The sequence below is a fragment of the Muntiacus reevesi genome, chromosome 7 (genome assembly GCF_963930625.1).
Source record: "Muntiacus reevesi chromosome 7, mMunRee1.1, whole genome shotgun sequence".
Taxonomy (NCBI): Eukaryota; Metazoa; Chordata; class Mammalia; order Artiodactyla; family Cervidae; genus Muntiacus; species Muntiacus reevesi.
In genome coordinates this window covers 346,152-363,396 of record NC_089255.1, presented here as the reverse complement: position 1 = coordinate 363,396, position 17,245 = coordinate 346,152, and the positions used below count along the sequence as shown (strand labels likewise).

At 39.4% G+C, this 17,245-nt stretch overlaps 1 long non-coding RNA gene across 1 annotated transcript in view; it reads right to left on the bottom strand.

The window, feature by feature from the left end:
• LOC136172200 (uncharacterized) overlaps nt 1–17,245 on the bottom strand; it is a 38,019-nt gene continuing 20,774 nt past the window's right edge. The window contains exon 3 of the long non-coding RNA XR_010663973.1: nt 1–133. This is a non-coding gene — a long non-coding RNA (uncharacterized lncRNA). The remainder of the gene's footprint in view (nt 134–17,245) is intronic.

The window sequence follows — 17,245 nt, the reverse complement described above, 5'->3', positions numbered from 1 at the left end:
GCTATCATGTTGAATCAGTAATATTATGTTTCTTTTTCAGTCTTTAGAGGAATATGACATTTTTTTCCCTAATACCCTTCAGATGGTATACCAGAGAGGTTCATCCAACAGAAATGATCGATGAGCTTTTAATCTGAAAAAAAAAAAAAAAAAAAAACCAACAAAAAAAGTCATGATCCTTGGTGGTGAAGAAATTCATCAAAAGCTCCACAGTTCTGTAAAAGTACAAGTCTTTCTACAAAGAGTGAAGCCAGAAGGGAGCCCCGCAGAGGGTGGGAAAATCATATTGATAAGTGTGTTCATGTTTATTTCTTCCTTACTGAACTTCTAGACCAATTTTGGAAGGTCCTAGATCTACTTTAGCTAAGGAATTCCTTTTGAATGTCAGGGCAAGCCTAAAGTTGGGCTTCTGGCAATTCTGCCAACAGTGACCACTAGTTCTTTGTACTAAAGTTTATATCAGAGCTATAATTTAAAATAACTGCTATTTCACCCATAGCCTATTCTTATGACAATCAATAATGTCTCCAAGATTATCAGATGTCCTTTGGGGAACAAAATTGCCTAATGAAAATGTGTAATGTCAACCTTTTTTCTTGTCGATATCCTTATGTCTGTTTACCCATTGTCCATCTGTCACAGACACCCTGAGACACACCAATCCTGAACACTCAACATTTTATCTTCTTTATTCCCATTGCTGGGTTTCTGAGTGATGCTTAAAAAAACAATCACACAATGGTTTCAACATTTATCGCTGCCTAGCCAAGTGTCCTTGTTTCTTTACTCTTCACTCTTCAATTCTCTATAGCATCTGTTGAAATAGTTACCCACTCTTATTATGATTCCATTTCGTCCCTCATCACCCACCTTCTAATTCACGGAGAAAATCAAAGCATCAGAAGATAAGTCTCTCAAATTTCTGTCCTGGAACCTAAGAACATATCTGCCTGACATTTCCTCTTTTTATATTATTAAAGAAGGACTCTTCTGCCTGTCCATTGATAGCTTCTGTCTATGCCATCTCCAGCCCTTCTCAGGACCCTTACTCTATGAATTATATAGTTAACAACATTTATGAAGTTTCAAACATGTCAGCATAACACAGTTTCTTTTTCCAGTTATTTATTTACTCTTTCCTGTCTCTTAATAGCTTATATACTTTCAAAAATTAAATTTGTATCACCCCTTCAGTGCCATCCAATCATTCCTCACAGAGTCTGAACACATTTTGTGTTCCTACGAACATCTTTAGCCAATATCTTCTTATTTATTATACTTCGTAACAATATTTTTCCTCTGTTAAATTGCTTAAAATAATATTTGACATTCCTGCTCATCTTAAAGTTTTCTCCTTTTTGTAACACTACAGATTCCTTTGATTAGATTCTAGTCCTATGGATATTCTCTCTTGGGATCCTTGCAATGGTCTTCGTCTCGTACAAGTTCATGTTCCTCAGGACTGTCTTCACAGTGCCTCAGCTCATTACTTTCATCTTTTGTATTATTTTAGCTGCCTTCTCATTTTTAATCCCACAGGTCTACCTTGATTCACGCAGTTTTGAATGAGTTCTGTAGGTTGTCTAGCTCAGACTAACATTTTTGTTAGTTCCTAGAATTTGATTACTTGTTGTAACCCTCCCCCACCCTTTTTATTGTATTCTGCCATCTTTTTACCTCAGCTTTTTCTTTCTCTTTCTTTGCCAACAAGTAAATATTTTCATCTTTCTGCAAGGTTAGGGCCCTCTACGCAAGGAATAAATGGAACAAAGTTAATAAACAAGCCATGGAAGTTAAAGATGTGTGAAAATACATAGTTTTGATTACCACCTCCTATATAGTCTTATAAACCTGTCCATAGTTCTTTCAGGCATTCTAGTGAGAAATCTAGAAAGCTTTTGTTGTTCATCAATGAGTTGTGTCCGATGCTTTGTGACCTCTCAGACAGTAACAAGCCAGCCTTCCCTGTCCTTCACCATCTCCCAGAACTTGCTCCAACTCATGTCCATTGAGTCAGTGATGTCATCCAACCGTCTCATCCTCTGTTGTCACCTGCTCCTCCTGCCTTCAGCTTTCCCAGCATCAGGGTCTTTTCCAGTGAGTCAGCTCTTCACATCAGGTGGCCAAAGTACTGTAGCTTCAGCTTCAGTATCAGATCTTCCAATGAATATTCAGGACTGATTTCCTTTAGGACTGATTGGTTGGATATCCTTGCTGCCCAAATGACTCTCAAGAGTCTTCTCGAACACCAAAGTTCAAAAGCATCACATCTTTGACACTCAGCCTTCTTTATTGTCCAACTCTCACATCCAAACATGACTACTGGAAAAATCACAGCTTTGACGAGACAGACTTTCGTTGGCAAAGTAATGTTTCTGCATTTTAATAGACCATCTAGGTTGGTCATGGCTTTTCTTCCAAGGAGCAAGCGTCTTTTAATTTCATGGCTGCAGTACCATCTGCAGTGATTTGGGGGCCCAAGAAAAGAAAGTCTGTCACTGTTTCCATTGTTTCCCCATCTACTTGCCATGAAGTGATAGGACTGGATGCTATGATCTTCATTTTTTTGAATGTTGAGGTTTTTTTTTTTTAAATCCATTTATTTTAAATGTTGAGTTTTAAGCCAGTTTTTTCACTTTCCTCTTTCACCTTCGTCAAGAGGCTCTTTAGCTCCTCTTTGCTTTCTGCCATAATGGTAGTGTCATCAGCATATCTGAGGTTATTGATATTTCTCCTGGCAATCTTGATTCCAGCTTGTACTTCATCCAGCCGCCTGACATTTCACATGATGTACTGTGCATATAAGTTAAATAAGCAGGGTGACATTATACAGTCTTGATATACTCCTTTCTAAATTTGGAACCAGTCCATTGTTCCATGTCTGGTTGTATCTTGCTTCTTGACCTGCATACAGATTTCTCAGGAGGCAGGTAAGGTGGTTTGGTATTCCTATCTCTTAAAACATTTTCCAGTTTGTTGTGATCCACAACTGAAAGGATTTGCATAGTCACTGAAGCAGAAGTAGATGGTTATCTGGAATTCTCTTGCTTTGTCTAAGATTAAGTGGATGTTGGCATTTTGATGTCTGTTTCCTCTGCCTTTTCTAAATACAGCTAAAATATCTGGAAGTTTTGGATTCATGTATTGTTGAAGCCTAGCTTGGAGAATTTTGAACATTATCTTGCTGGCATGTGAAATAAGTGCAATTGTGTGGTAGTTTGAACACCTTGGGGATTGCTTTTCTTTGGGATGGAATGAAAATTGACATTTTCCAGTCCTGTGGCCACTGCTGAGTTTTCCAAATTTGCTGGCATATTGAGTTGAGCACTTGAACAGCCTCATCTTTTAGGATTTGAAATAGATCAGCTGGAATTCAATCACCTCCAGTAGCCTGGTTTGTAGTGATTCTTCCTCAGGCCCACTTGACTTCACACTCCAGGATGTCTGGCTCTAGGTGAGTGATCACACAATTGTGATTATCTGGGTCATTAAGATCTCTTTTGTGTAGTTCTTCTGTATATTCTTGCCATCTACTCTTAATATCTTCTGCTTCTGTTAGATCCATACCATTTCTATCCTTTTTTGTTCTCCTCTTTGCATGAAATATTCCCTTGGTATCTCTAATTTTCATGAAGAGATCCATAGTCTTTCCCATTCAATTGTTTTCCTCTATTTCTTTGCACTGAACACTGAGGAAGGCTTTCTTATTTCTCCTTGCTACTCTGTGGAAATCTGCATTCACCTGGGGATATCTTTCCTTTTCTCCTTTGCCTTTCACTTCTCTTCTTTTCTCAGCTATTTGTAAGGCCACCCCAGACAACCATTTTGTCTTTTTGCATTTCTTTTCTTGGGTATGGTTCCATCTCCTATATAGTCTTACAAACTTCTGTTCATAGTTCTTCAGGCACTCTCTCTCTCTCAGATCTAATCCCTTAAATTTATTTGTCGCTTCTACTGTATAATCGTAAGGGATTTGACTTAGGTCATACCTGAATGCTCTAGTGGTTTTCCTACTTTCTTCAATTTCAGTCTGAATTTGGCAATAAGGAGTTCATGGTCTGAGCCACAGTCAGCTCCTGGTCTTATTTTTGCTGACTGTATAGAGCTTCTCCATCTTTGGATGGAAAGAATATAATCAATTGGATTTCGGTATTGACCATCTGGTGACCTCCACATATAGATTCATCTCTTGTGTGGTTGGAAGAGGGTGTTTGTTATGACCAGTACATTCTCTTGACAAAACTTTGTTAGCCTGGTTCATTTTGTACTCTAAGCCAAACTTGCCTGTTACTCCAGGTATCTCTTGACTTCCTACTTTTGTATTTCAGTTCCCTGTGATGAAAAGGATATCTTTTCTTTTTTTTTTTTTTGGTGTTAGTTCTAGAAAGTCTTGTAGGTCTTCATAGAACTGTTCAACTTCAGCTTCTTTGGCATTAGTGGTTGGGGCACAGACTTGGATTACTGTGATATTGAATGGTTTGCATTGGAAACAAAGAGGGGTCATTCTGTCATTTTTTAGATCACCTCCAAGACCTGCATTTTGGACTCTTTTGTTGACTGTGAGGGCTACTCCGTTTCTACTAAGGGAGTCTTGCCCACAGTACTAGATACAATGGTCATCTGAGTTAATTTCACCCATTCCAGGCCATTTTCGTTTACTGAATCCTAAAATTTCACTGTTCTCTCTTGCCATCTCCTGTTTGACCACTTCCAATTTACCTGGATGTGTGGACCTAACATTCCAGGTTTCTGTTGCAATATTGTTCTTTACAGCATCAGAATTTACTTTCACCACCAGACACATCCACACCTGGCTGTTTCCACTTTGGCTCATCCTCTTTATTCCTTCTGGGGCTATTACTCCGCTCTTCTCCAGTAGCATATTGGGCGCCGAGCAAAATGGGGAGTTCATCTTTCAGTGTCATAGTTTTGGCTTTTCATGTTGTTCATGCGGTTCTCAACGCAACAATCTTCAGTGGCTTTCCGTTCCTTCAGTGGACCACATTTTGTCAGAACTCTTCACCATGACCCGTCCATCTTGGGTGCCCTACACTGCATGGCTAATAGTTTCATTGATTTAGACAAGGCTGTGATTCATGTAATCAGTTTGGTTAGTTTTCTGTGATTGTGCTTCCCATAAAGAGAACTTTACCTCCCCAAACTATATATTTACATTCCAAAAGGGAAGGAAACCTGGAACCTTGGGTGTATACCAGGATATATAAACCTGGAGACACTTGACTTACAGTTCATCTAGAGACCACTACTTACTTCCCACAAGGGAACTTCCCTTTTTCTACCCTAGGAGAATTTGTTTGCATAAGGGAAAATCATTTCTCTTCTCAGGAAGGAAGGATGTTAACTGGACAGCATGTGTATTGAATTCCTGATTCTTAATTTCATGACTTTTCTCCTGTTATATGACACCCAAACACACCAGCTTGTCCATATAGCATCACCCCAGAAGAAGGTAGAAATTGTTGTGTAGTGAACTGACACAAGTATTACTGTCAGTAATAACAATCTGTCTTGATCCAGAAACCTCATGTTTGAATTGATGGTAACATAAACAAATATAGACATTAAAAACTTAATCGTCTTTTCCTTCTTTTTCGTGAAAATCATGCCATTTTATTTACTACAGGGATAGTGAATAATTTTATTATCATTTCTTTTGTTTTTTTCTGGTATCGTTCTTCAAACACATAGAAAAGGGACATTTGAATCAGGGCAAACTTGAGTGCTCATGGGTTCCAGCTATATGTCAGGTTCCCCCTGGTTACTTTGAGAGCTGAAAAGAATAAATTTCTGCCACTTGTAGTCTGCGTGCCACATCTAGATGAGTGCCAGCACACTGGCTGTAATCTTGGCTATAGACACTCATCTCGAATCGTATTTATTTTCCCTTGTCTTATGGAAATTTCATAGCTCACGTCTTTGTTGTTATTGTCATTTTTCTTTGTGACACCAGATTCTTGAAGCAATCCATCCAGACCAAATGCTTTCCCATGGACAGAGTTATGTGTGTTCTCAGTCTGCTGTCTCCTGCCACAACTACAGTGCAGCCCTTGTTGATACATCCCTCAAAATGTATTGTACCAGTAGTGGCCACCGCTTTCCCCTTGAGTTTCTTCCTTTCTCCCTTCAGTCATTTCTACTTTGTTTCTTGTGTGTGTGTCCATGTCCATCTGTCTCTCTTTCTTGTGCAGAAAGTCAGAGCATCAAAGATCAGAGGAGAAGCATTAAACTTTAAGACAGGCATAGACAGCATTCTTCCCCCCTCAAGAAACTGACCATCACATGAAAGGATGACTTTCCTGTATTTTAGGAGAAATAGACTGAATGGTTCTAAACGAGGAAGAGAAAGTGAAGAGGAACATGGTAATTTTCCTGCTTTGATTAGTTTTTAAACATTAGTAGACAAAAAACACAGAGAAGGGATGGGGATGTAACTCTTCAAACATTCTTTTATTCCAGTAAAATTATTCAATGAGTAGTTCCCTTATTTATTCTCTTCAAAACTACTTGACTGGAAGAATTCACATGGACCACCATCCTACCAATGTGGAGCTCCAGGTTCTTAACATCTCAGTGTTTCAAATAATCTAAATGTGGGATATATTTTGGCATGTTGTTTTTCCAACTACTTTGAAGCATAAATATTTCTAGTTGACATTCTACTATGCCTAAAATTAAATGTTAACTGATTTTATGCTCTGTAGGAAGGGTCTTGGAGGGTCTTAAAGAATTTTAATTTGTCACAATTTGTTTTGAATGAATCCAAAATTGCACTTGAGTTATATCCTAATATTCCATGTATTGAATGAAGTGTTTTAAAATCAAAATGCAGTCTTATTATTTTTAAATGTCATCATCAAATTAATAATAGAGAATTTAATGATTCTGCTTAGTGTTGATGGGGAATACGTGTAACTCTATGGCTGATTCATATCAATGTATGACAAAACCCACTGAAATGTTGTGAAGTAATTAGCCTCCAACTAATACAAAAAAACATTTAATTTTTTTGAATGTCTCAAATATTAGAATTGGGGAGGACAATCTGTTAACAAAGAAAAAGAAGTTGTAATTATTATATAGTGAGCATTTTTTCAGGTATATTTATTAAATTACTACTCTGAGAAAGGCAGTATGCTAGCTCTTCTGGTATATCAAAATGAATATCTAAGTCAAAAGAGAAATATGGGCTTCTCAGATGACTCAGTGGTAAAAAATCTGCCTGCCAATGCAGGAGATTCAGGAGATGCAGGTTCGATGCTTGGGTCAGGAATATCCCCTGGAGAAGGGAATGACTATTCCCTTGAGTATTCTTATCTGGAAAATTCCGTAGACAGTGGAGACTGGTGAGATACAGTCCACGGGGTCACAAAGAGTCGGACTACACTGAGCACACATGTATGCAAAAGAGAAATATAATCTCAAAATGTTTATTGAAAAAATACTTTGTGTGTGTGTTACTTAATCTTAAGTTTATTTGAAGAAACTAAATATACACAAACAATTCATATCCATTTAAAGTCACATAGGGGATTCCATGGCAGGATTTTGGCTGCTTTAAAATCAGGTCATGGTGGAGAATTCTGACAAAACGTGGTCCACTGGAGAAGAGAATAGCAAACCACTTCAGTATTCTTGCCTTGAGAACCCCATGAACAGTATGAAAAGGCAAAAAGATAGGACACTGAAAGATGAACTCCCCAAGTTGGTAGACGCCCAGTATGCTACTGGAGATCAGTGGAGAAGTAACTCCAGAAGAATGAAGAGATGGAGCCACAGCAAAAACAACACCCAGTTGCGAATGTGACTCATGATGGAAGTCAAGTCCGATGCTGTGAAGGGTAATAGTGCATAGGAACCTGGAATGTTAGGTCCACGAATCAAGGCAAATTGGAAGTGGTCAAACAGGAGATGGCAAGAGTGAACACTGACATTTTAGGAATCAGTGAACTAAAACAGACTGGAATGGGGTAATTTAACTCAGATGACAATTCTACCTACTACTGTGGGCAAGAATCCCTTAGAAGAAACGGAGTAGCCATCACAGTCAACAAGAAAGTCCAAAATGCAGGACTTGGATGTAATCTCAAAAACAACAAAATGATTTTGTTCCTTTCCAAGGCAAACCATTCAGTATCATGGTAATCCAAGTCTACGCCCTGACCAGTAATGCTGAAGAAGCTGAAGTTAAACAATTCTATGAAAACCTACAAGACTTTCAGGAACTAATACCCAAAAAAGATGTCCTTTTAATTATAGGGGACTGGAGTGCAAAAGTAGGAAGTCAAGAGATATCTAGAGTAACAGACAAGTTCGGCTTGGGTGTACAAAATGAAGCAGGCTAGTGGAGTTTTGTCAAGCGAACACACTGGTCATAACAAACACCCTCTTCCAACAAGACAAGAGGAGAGTCTACACATGGACATCACCAGGTGGTCAAAACTGAAATCAGATTGATTACATTCTTTGCAGCCAGAGATGGAGAAGCTCTTGTTAGCAAAAACAAGACCCGGAGCTTACTGTGGCTCAGATCATGAACTACTTATTTCCAAATTCAGACTTAAATTAAAGAAAGTAGGGAAAACCTCTAGAACATTCAGGTATGACCTAAATCAAATCCCTTAAAATTATACATTGGAAGTGAGAAATAGATGCAAGGAATTAGATCTGATAGACAAGAGTACCTGAAGAACTATGGATGGAGGTTCTTGACATTGTACAGGAGGCAGGGATCAAGTACTTCCCCAAGGAAAAGAAATGCAAAAAGCAAAATGGTTGTCTGAGGAGGCCTTACAAATAGCTGTGAAAAGAAGAGATGCAAAAGGCAAAGGAGAAAAGGAAAGATATCCCCATTTGAATGCAGAGTTCCAAAGAATAGCAAGGAGAGATAAGAAAGCCTTCTTCAGTGATCAGTGCAAAGAAATAGAGGAAAACAATTGAATGGGAAAGACTATAGGTCTCTTCAAGAAAATGAGAGCTACCAAGGGAGTGTTTTGTGCAAAGATGGACAAAATAAAGGACAAAAATTCCATGGACCTGCAGACACAGAAGATATTAATAAGAGGTGTCAACAATAGCCAGAAGGGCTATACAAAAACAGCTCCATGACCCAGATAATCAGAATGGTGTGATCACTCACCTAGGGCCAGACATCCTGGGGTGTGATGTGAAGTGGGCCTTAGGAAGCGTCATTATGAACAAAGCTAGTGGAGGTGATGGAATTCCAGTTGAGCTATTTCAAATCCTAAAAGATGATGCTGTGAAAGTGCTGCACTCAGTATGCCAACAAATTTGGAAAACTCAGCAGTGGCCACAGGACTGGAAAAGGTTAGTTTTCATTCCAATCCCACAAAATGCTGACAACCACACAACTGCACTCAGCTCCTATGCTAGCAAAGAAATGTTCAAAATTCTCCAAGCCAGGCTTTAACAGTACATGAACCTTGAACTTCCAGATGTTCCATCTGGATTTATAAAAGGAACAGGAACCAGGGATCAAATTGCCAATATCTGCTGAATCATTGAAAAAACAAGAGTTCCAGAAAAACATCTATTTCTGCTTTACTGACTGCACCAAAGCCTTTGACTATTTGGATCACAACAAACTGTGGAAAACTCTTAAAGAGATGGGAATACCAGACCACCTGACCTGCCTCCTGAGATGTCTCTATGCAGCTCAGGGAGCAACAGTTAGACCTGGACATGGAACAAAAGACTGGCTCCAAATTGGGAAAGGAGTACATCGAGGCTGTATATAGTCACTCTATTTATTGAACTTATATGCAGAGTACATCATGAGAAACACTGAGCTGGATGAAGCACAAGCTGGAATCAAGATTGCTGGGAGAAATATCAATAACCTCAGATATGCAGACGACACCACACTTATTGCAGAAATTGAAGAAGAACTAAAGAGCCTCTTGATGAAAGTGTAAGAGGAGAGTGAAAATGTTGGTGTAAAACTCAACATTCAGAAAACTAAGATCATGGCATCTGGTCCCATCACTTCATGGCAAATAGTTGGGGAAACAATGGATACAGTGAGAGACTTTATTTTGGGGGGCTCCAAATTCACTGCAGATGGTGACTGCAGCCATGAAATTAAAAGATGCTTACTCCTTGGAAGAAAAGCTATGACCAACCTAATAAGCATATTAAAAAGCAGAGACATTACTTTGCCAACAAAGGTTCGTCTAGTCAAATGTATGGTTTTTCCCAACAGTTCAGTTCAGTTTAATCACTCGGTTATGTCTGACCGACTCTGTGACCCCACGAACCGCAGCACGCCAGGCCTCCCTGTCCATCACCAACTCCCAAGGTCCACCCAAACTCAAGTCCATTGAGTCGATGATGCCATTCAGCCAGCTCATACTCTGTCGTGCCCTTCACCTCCTGCCCTCCATCTTTCCCAACTTCGGGGTCTTCAAATGAGTCAGCTCTTCACATCAGGTGGCCAAAGTACTGGAGTTTCAGCTTCAACATCAGTCCTTCCAATGAAGACTCAGGACTGATTTCCTTTAGGATGGACCTATTGGATCACCTTGCAGTCCAAGGGACTCTCAAGAGCTTTATCTAACACCACAGCTCAAAAGCAGCAATTCTTCTGCTCTCAGCTTTCTTTATAGTCCAACTCTCACATCCATACATGACTACTGGAAAAACCATAGCCTTGACGAGACAGACCTTTGTTGGCAATGTAATGTCTCTGCTTTTTAAATGCTTTCTAGTTTGGTCATAACTTTCTTTCCAAGGAGTAAGCGTCTTTTAATTTCATGGCTGCAGTCACTATCTGCAGTGATTTTGAAGCCCCAAAAATAAAGTCTGACACTGTTTCCACTGTTTCCCCATCTATTTCCCATGAAGTGATGAAACCAGATGCCATGATCTTCATTTTCTGAATGTTGAGCTTTAAGCCAACTTTTTCACTCTCCTCTTTCACTTTCATCAAGAGGCTCTTTAGTTCTTCTTCACTTTCTGCCATAAGGGTGGTGTTATCTGCATATCTGACGTTATTGATATTTCTCCCGGCAATCTTGATTCCAGCTTGTGCATCATCCAGCCTAGAGTTTCTCATGATGTACTCTGCATATAAGCTGAATGAGCAGAGTGACAATATACAGCCTTGACGTACTCTTTTTCCTCTTTGGAACCAGTCTGTTGTTCCATGTCCAGTTCTAGCTGTTGCTTCTTGACCTGCATACAGGTTTCTCAAGAGGCAGGTCAGGTGGTCTGGTATGCCCAACTCCTTCAGAATTTTCCAGTTTATTGTGATCTACACAGTCAAATGTTTGGCATAGTCAATAAATCAGAAATAGGTGTTTTTCTGGAACTCTCTTGCCAGTGGATATTGGCAATTTGATCTCTGGTTCCTCTGCCTTTTCTAAAACCAGCTTGAATATCTGGAAGTTCACAGTTCATGTATTGCTGAAGCCTGGCTTGGAGAATTTTAAACATTACTTTACTAGCATTTGAGATGAGTGCAATTGTGTGGTAGTCTGAGCATTCTTTGGGATTGCCTTTTTTAGGGATTGGAATGAAAACTGACATTTCCAGTCCTGTGGCCACTGCTGAGTTTTCCAAATCTGCTGGCATATCGAGTGCAGCACTTTCACAGCATCATCTTTCAGGATTTGAAATAGCTCAACTGGAATTCCATCACATCCACTAGCTTTTTTCTTAGAGATGCTTCCTAAGGCCCACTTGACTTCTCATTCCAGGATGTCTGGCTCTAGGTGAGTGATCACACCATCATGATTATCTCCATCATGAAGATCTTTTTCGTATAGTTTTTCTGTGTATTCTTGCAACCTCTTCTTAATATCTTCTGCTTCTGTTAGACATATACCATTTCTGTCCTTTACTGTACCCATCTTTGCATGAAAATTTCCCTTGGTATCTCTAATTTTCTTGAAGAGATCTCTAGTCTTTCCCATTCTCTTGTTTTCCTCTATTTCTTTGCACTGATCACTGAAGAACGCTTTCTTATCTCTCCTTGCTTTTCTTGGAACTCTGCATTCACATGGGGATATCTTTCCTTTTCTCCTTCGCTTTTCACTTCTCTTCTTTTCACAGCTATTTGCAAGGCTTCCTCAGACACCCATTTTGCTTTTTTGCATTTCTTTTTCTTGGTGATGGTCTTGATCTCTGTCTCCTGTATAATGTCATGAACCTCTGTCCATAGTTCATCAGGCACTCTGTCTATCAGATCTAGCCCCTTAAATATATTTCTCACTTCCACTGTATAATTGTAAGGGATTTGATTTAGGTCCTACCTGAATGGTCTAGTGGTTTTCCCTACTTTCTTCAATTTAAGTCTGAATTGGGCAATAAGGAGTTCTTCAGTCCTGTCCAACTCTTTGTGACCCCATGGACTGTAACTCCCCAGGCTCCTCTGTCCATGGAATTCTCAAGGCAAAATACTGGAGTGGGTTGCCATTTCCTTCTCAAGGAGATCTTTCTGACCCAGGGATTGAACCCTGGTCTCGCGCATTGCAGGCAGATTCTTTACCATCTGAGCCACCAAGGAAGACCCCTCGAGAAAGAGTGGAGAAAAGGGAGCCCTCCTATACTGTTGATGGGAATGTACATTGGTGCAGACACTGTAGAAAGTAGTAAAAATAAAAATAGTAGTAAAAATAAAATTACCATATGATCCAGCAATCCCACTTCTGGGCATTTACCCAGACAAAACAGTAATTTGAAAAGATCCATGTTCCCCTATGTCCATAGCGGCACTGTTTACAATAGCCAAATCATGGAAAGAACCTAAATGTCTATCAACAGATGAATGGATAAAGAAAGTATGGCAAATACATACAATGGAGTATTTACTTAGCCATCCAAAATGAAATAATGCCATTTGTAGCAACATGGATGAGCCCAGAGATCATCACACTAAGTAAAATAAGTCAGAAAGAGAAAGACAAATACATATGACAACACTTAGATGTGGAATCTGAACTACGACACAAATGAACTTACCTACAAAACGGAAAAGACACACAGATATAGAGAACAAACTGTTGGCCAAGGGAGGGTCAAACTCCCAAAGACTGAGAGTTAATTGGAATTAGTGGGTGCAAGCTAGTATATATAGGATGGATAAACAGTGTCCTACTATATAGCACATGGAACTATATCCAATACCCTGTAATAAGCTATAATGGAAAAAATATGAAAAAGAATATATTGGATAATTGAGCCACTTTCCTATATAGAAGAGAAATTAACATAACATAATAAATCAACTATTCAATATTTTTTAAAAAATCATAACTTTCTAAATTTAAGTTGGCTTCAAAACTTGGCTTGCATGAATATCTTTTTTTTTTTAATTAAAGCTAATAATTTTTAGAGTTCTTCATTTTTTCTCTCTTGGAACAATCTGAAAGTTCTGTAATTCACTTTAAACTACAGATGATTTTACCTGCTTGTTGCATGTAAACCAATAGTAATAATTCTAATATTCTCTGGTTCATGTGCATAGTTTTCTATTGCTGCTATAACAAATCCCTACAAACTTAGTGGCCTAATGCAAAATTAATATCTTATAATTCTTAAGGTCAGGAGTCAAAAGTCCCTTATGAGATTAAACAGAAGTGTCCAAAAGACTACATTTTTTTTCTGGACTCTATAGAGGGTAATCCATTCCCTTGCCTTTTCCAGATTTTAGAGACTGCCCACATTCCTTGGCACATGGCCCCTTTCTACATCTTTAAATGAGCAAAAGAAAATTGAGCCCTTCTTAAACCACATCATTATGCTCAAAATTCTCCAAGCCAGGCTTCAGCAGTACATGAACCGTGAACTTCCAGATGTTCAAGCTGATTTTAGAAAAGGCAGAGGAACCAGAGATCAAATTGCCAACATCTGCTGGATCACTGAAAAAGCAAGAGAGTTCCAGAAAAACATCTATTTCTGCTTTATTGACTATGCCAAAGCCTTTGACTGTGTGGATCACAATAAACTGTGGAAAATTCTGAAAGAGATGGAAATACCAGACCACCTGACCTGCCTCTTGAGAAACCTATATGCATGTCAGGAAGCAACAGTTAGAACTGGACATGGAACAACAGACTGGTTCCAAATAGGAAAAGGAGTATCTCAAGGCTGTATATTGTCACCCTGCTTATTTAACTTATATGCAGAGTACATCATGAGAAACGCTGGGCTGGAAGAAGCACAAGCTGGAATCAACGTTGCCGGGAGAAATACCAATAACGTCAGATATGCAGATAACACCACCCTTATGGCAGAAAGTGAAGAACTAAAGAGCCTCTTGATGAAAGTGAAAGAGGAGAGTGAAAAAGTTGGCTTAAAGCTCAACATTCAGAAAACTGAGATCATGGCATCTGGTCGCAGCACTTCGTGGGAAATAGATGGGGAAACAGTGGAAACAGTGACAGACTTTATTTTTGGGGGCTCCAAATTCACTGCAGATGGTGATTGCAGCCATGAAATTGAAAGACACTTACTCCTTGGAAGGAAAGTTATGACCAACCTAGACAGCATATTAAAAAGCAGAGATATTACTTTGCCAACAAAGGTCCGTCTAGTCAAGGCTATGTTTTTTCCAGTAGTCATGTATGGAGGTGAGAGTTGGACTATAAGAAAGCTGAGAGCAGAAGAATTGCTGCTTTTGAGCTGTGGTGTTGGAGAAGACTCTTGAGAGTCCCTTGGACTGCAAGGAAATCCAACCAGTCCATCCTAAAGGAGAGCAGTCCTGGGTGCTCATTGGAAGGATTGATGCTGAAGCTGAAAGTCCAATACTTTGGCCACCTCATGCGAAGAGTTGACTCACTGGCAAAGACCCTGATGCTGGGAGGGATTGGGGGCAGGGGGAGAAGGGGACGACAGAAGATGAAATGGCTGGATGGAGTCATCGACTCGATGGACATGAGTTTGTGTAAACTCCAGGAGTTGATGATGGACAGGGAGGCTCGGTGTGCTGCGATTCATGCGGTCGCAGAGTCGGACACGACTGAGCGACTGAACTGATTGACTGACTACACCACATCACTTCAAGCTTTCCTCCACAGTCATCCTTCCCTCTGACTCTCTTCTGATTCCTTCCATTTGTAAGGACACTTGTGAGTATACTGACTCTCCCTGGATAATCTATGATAATCTCCTCATCTAAATGTCCTTGACCTAACTGAATCTGCAAAATCCCGTTTCCATGCATGTAAACATAATCAGAGGTTCCAGGGATTATAATCTGGGCTCCACTCATTGGAGATATTTCTTGGGAGATGCTCATCAAATTCAACATCTGATGGGTGCACATCATACAGACAGGACACTTGAACATTTCATTATATTCTTAACATCTTTAAAGCTACCTTTGAAACCAACAATAAAGTTAACAAGATAATTAATTTTCAGAAATTTCCAATTTTTTACATGAAGTTATCTTTCATTTCAGTCTCTCAGTTGTGTCTGACTCTGTGTGACCCCATGAACCACAGCACACCAGGCCGCCCTGTCCATCACCATCTCCCGGAGATTACCCAAACTCATGTCCATTGAGTCAGTGATGCCATCCAACCATCTCATCCTCTGTCGTCCCCTTCTCCTCCTGCCCTCAATCTTTCCCAGGACCAGGGTCTTTTCCAATGAGTCAGTTCTTCGCATCAGGTGGCCAAAGTATTGGAGTTTCAGCTTCAACATCAGTCCTTGCAATGAACACCCAGAACTGATCTCCTTCAGGATGGACTGGTTGGATCTCCTTGCAGTCCAAGGGACTCTCAAGAGTCTTCTCCAACACCATAGTTCAAAAACATCAATTCTTCTGTACTCAGCTTTCTTTGTAGTCCAACTCTCACATCCATATATGACTACTGGGAAAACCATAGCCTTGACTAGACGGACCTTTGTTGACAAAGTAATGTCTCTGCTTTTTAATATGCTGTCTAGGTTGGTTATAACTTTCCTTCCAAGGAGTAAATATATAACCACTTAACTCACTGCTACCAAACTACTTTATTATCTCTGCTGATATGAAGCAGAAGACAAAATTTAAAAATTATCTAGGGTATTTATCATTTTCAAAATGTATTTTTATTCTCTTCATTCACAAGATGCCTCTTCTAGACCCTATAAAAATATAAATAAGCAGTATTTATTAAATGGTTGAATCATATATTAATCACATATTAATAAGCACAGGGACTCCTGGAGTAAGCAGATTTTCAATAACTGGTGAAGATTTAAATAAATGTATCCATGTAAATTATTTAATATAATAAAATTTTATAATAATATAATCAAATTTTAGGATTCCCCCCCGAAAACAAAATTAAAGCATGGTTATCTCCTTTATTCAAAATCCGATCATCCTGCTACTTAATGAGACGACACCATAAGATAATAATTAACAGGAAATAAGAGTCAGTTGTCAATAACATGTGCCCAATATAGCTAACACCCACTACCACTAAGTCTCATCCCATCCAACGATGTGAGGATCTCTGCACAGCACACAACACACATTTCCTTCTCTAACTTCCAAGTCAGTGCTGAGGGATGCAGAGGAAGAGAAATAAGACCCCTGGTAACAGAGATTCAAGGGACTCGGTTTCTGTTCAAAGTCAGAAGAGGACACTGCCCTGGCAGGAATGCTTCAGCAAAGGAAAAACACACAGGCTGTTTTGTTTCTTTGTTTGTTTGTTTTAGAATTATGTTTTATTTGAAGGAATTTCTGAGGATGTAAACCCAGAAGACAGCCTCTCAGCTCTGAGGGACTGCTTGTAAGAGGTAAGGGAGGGTCCAGGGTAAATAGGAATTTTGCAAAAAATATTCGCAACAGAAACCAGGTCCCTAGACTATTTGCCTTAAGTATTCCCCCTTGCAGTTAGGTATAATGGCTACTGACAAGTACATTTTCTGATGCCTGGGAGGTATTTAGCAGATAGGATGCAGCTTAGGCTTTTTGTTTGTTTGTTTTCCCCCAAAATCTACTCTCAGAGCCAAAATATGTGTCCTCAGAAAACTTGATTCTCTGCTCAGCCACCAGTATAACGCAGAATCAATTAAGTTCTCTAATAGAGCAACAAGGAGGTTTTGACCAAGTACTCTGTGGTATCCATGCTCAGCAATAACCAACGGATAGACAAGCACCAGGAGTACAGAGAGAGCAAGCTGGTTTGCAGACACTGGACATCTTCTTTTACAGAAATATAAATCAAATATTTTAAATATGCAAGGCCTCCTTGCTTCCAGGCATTTC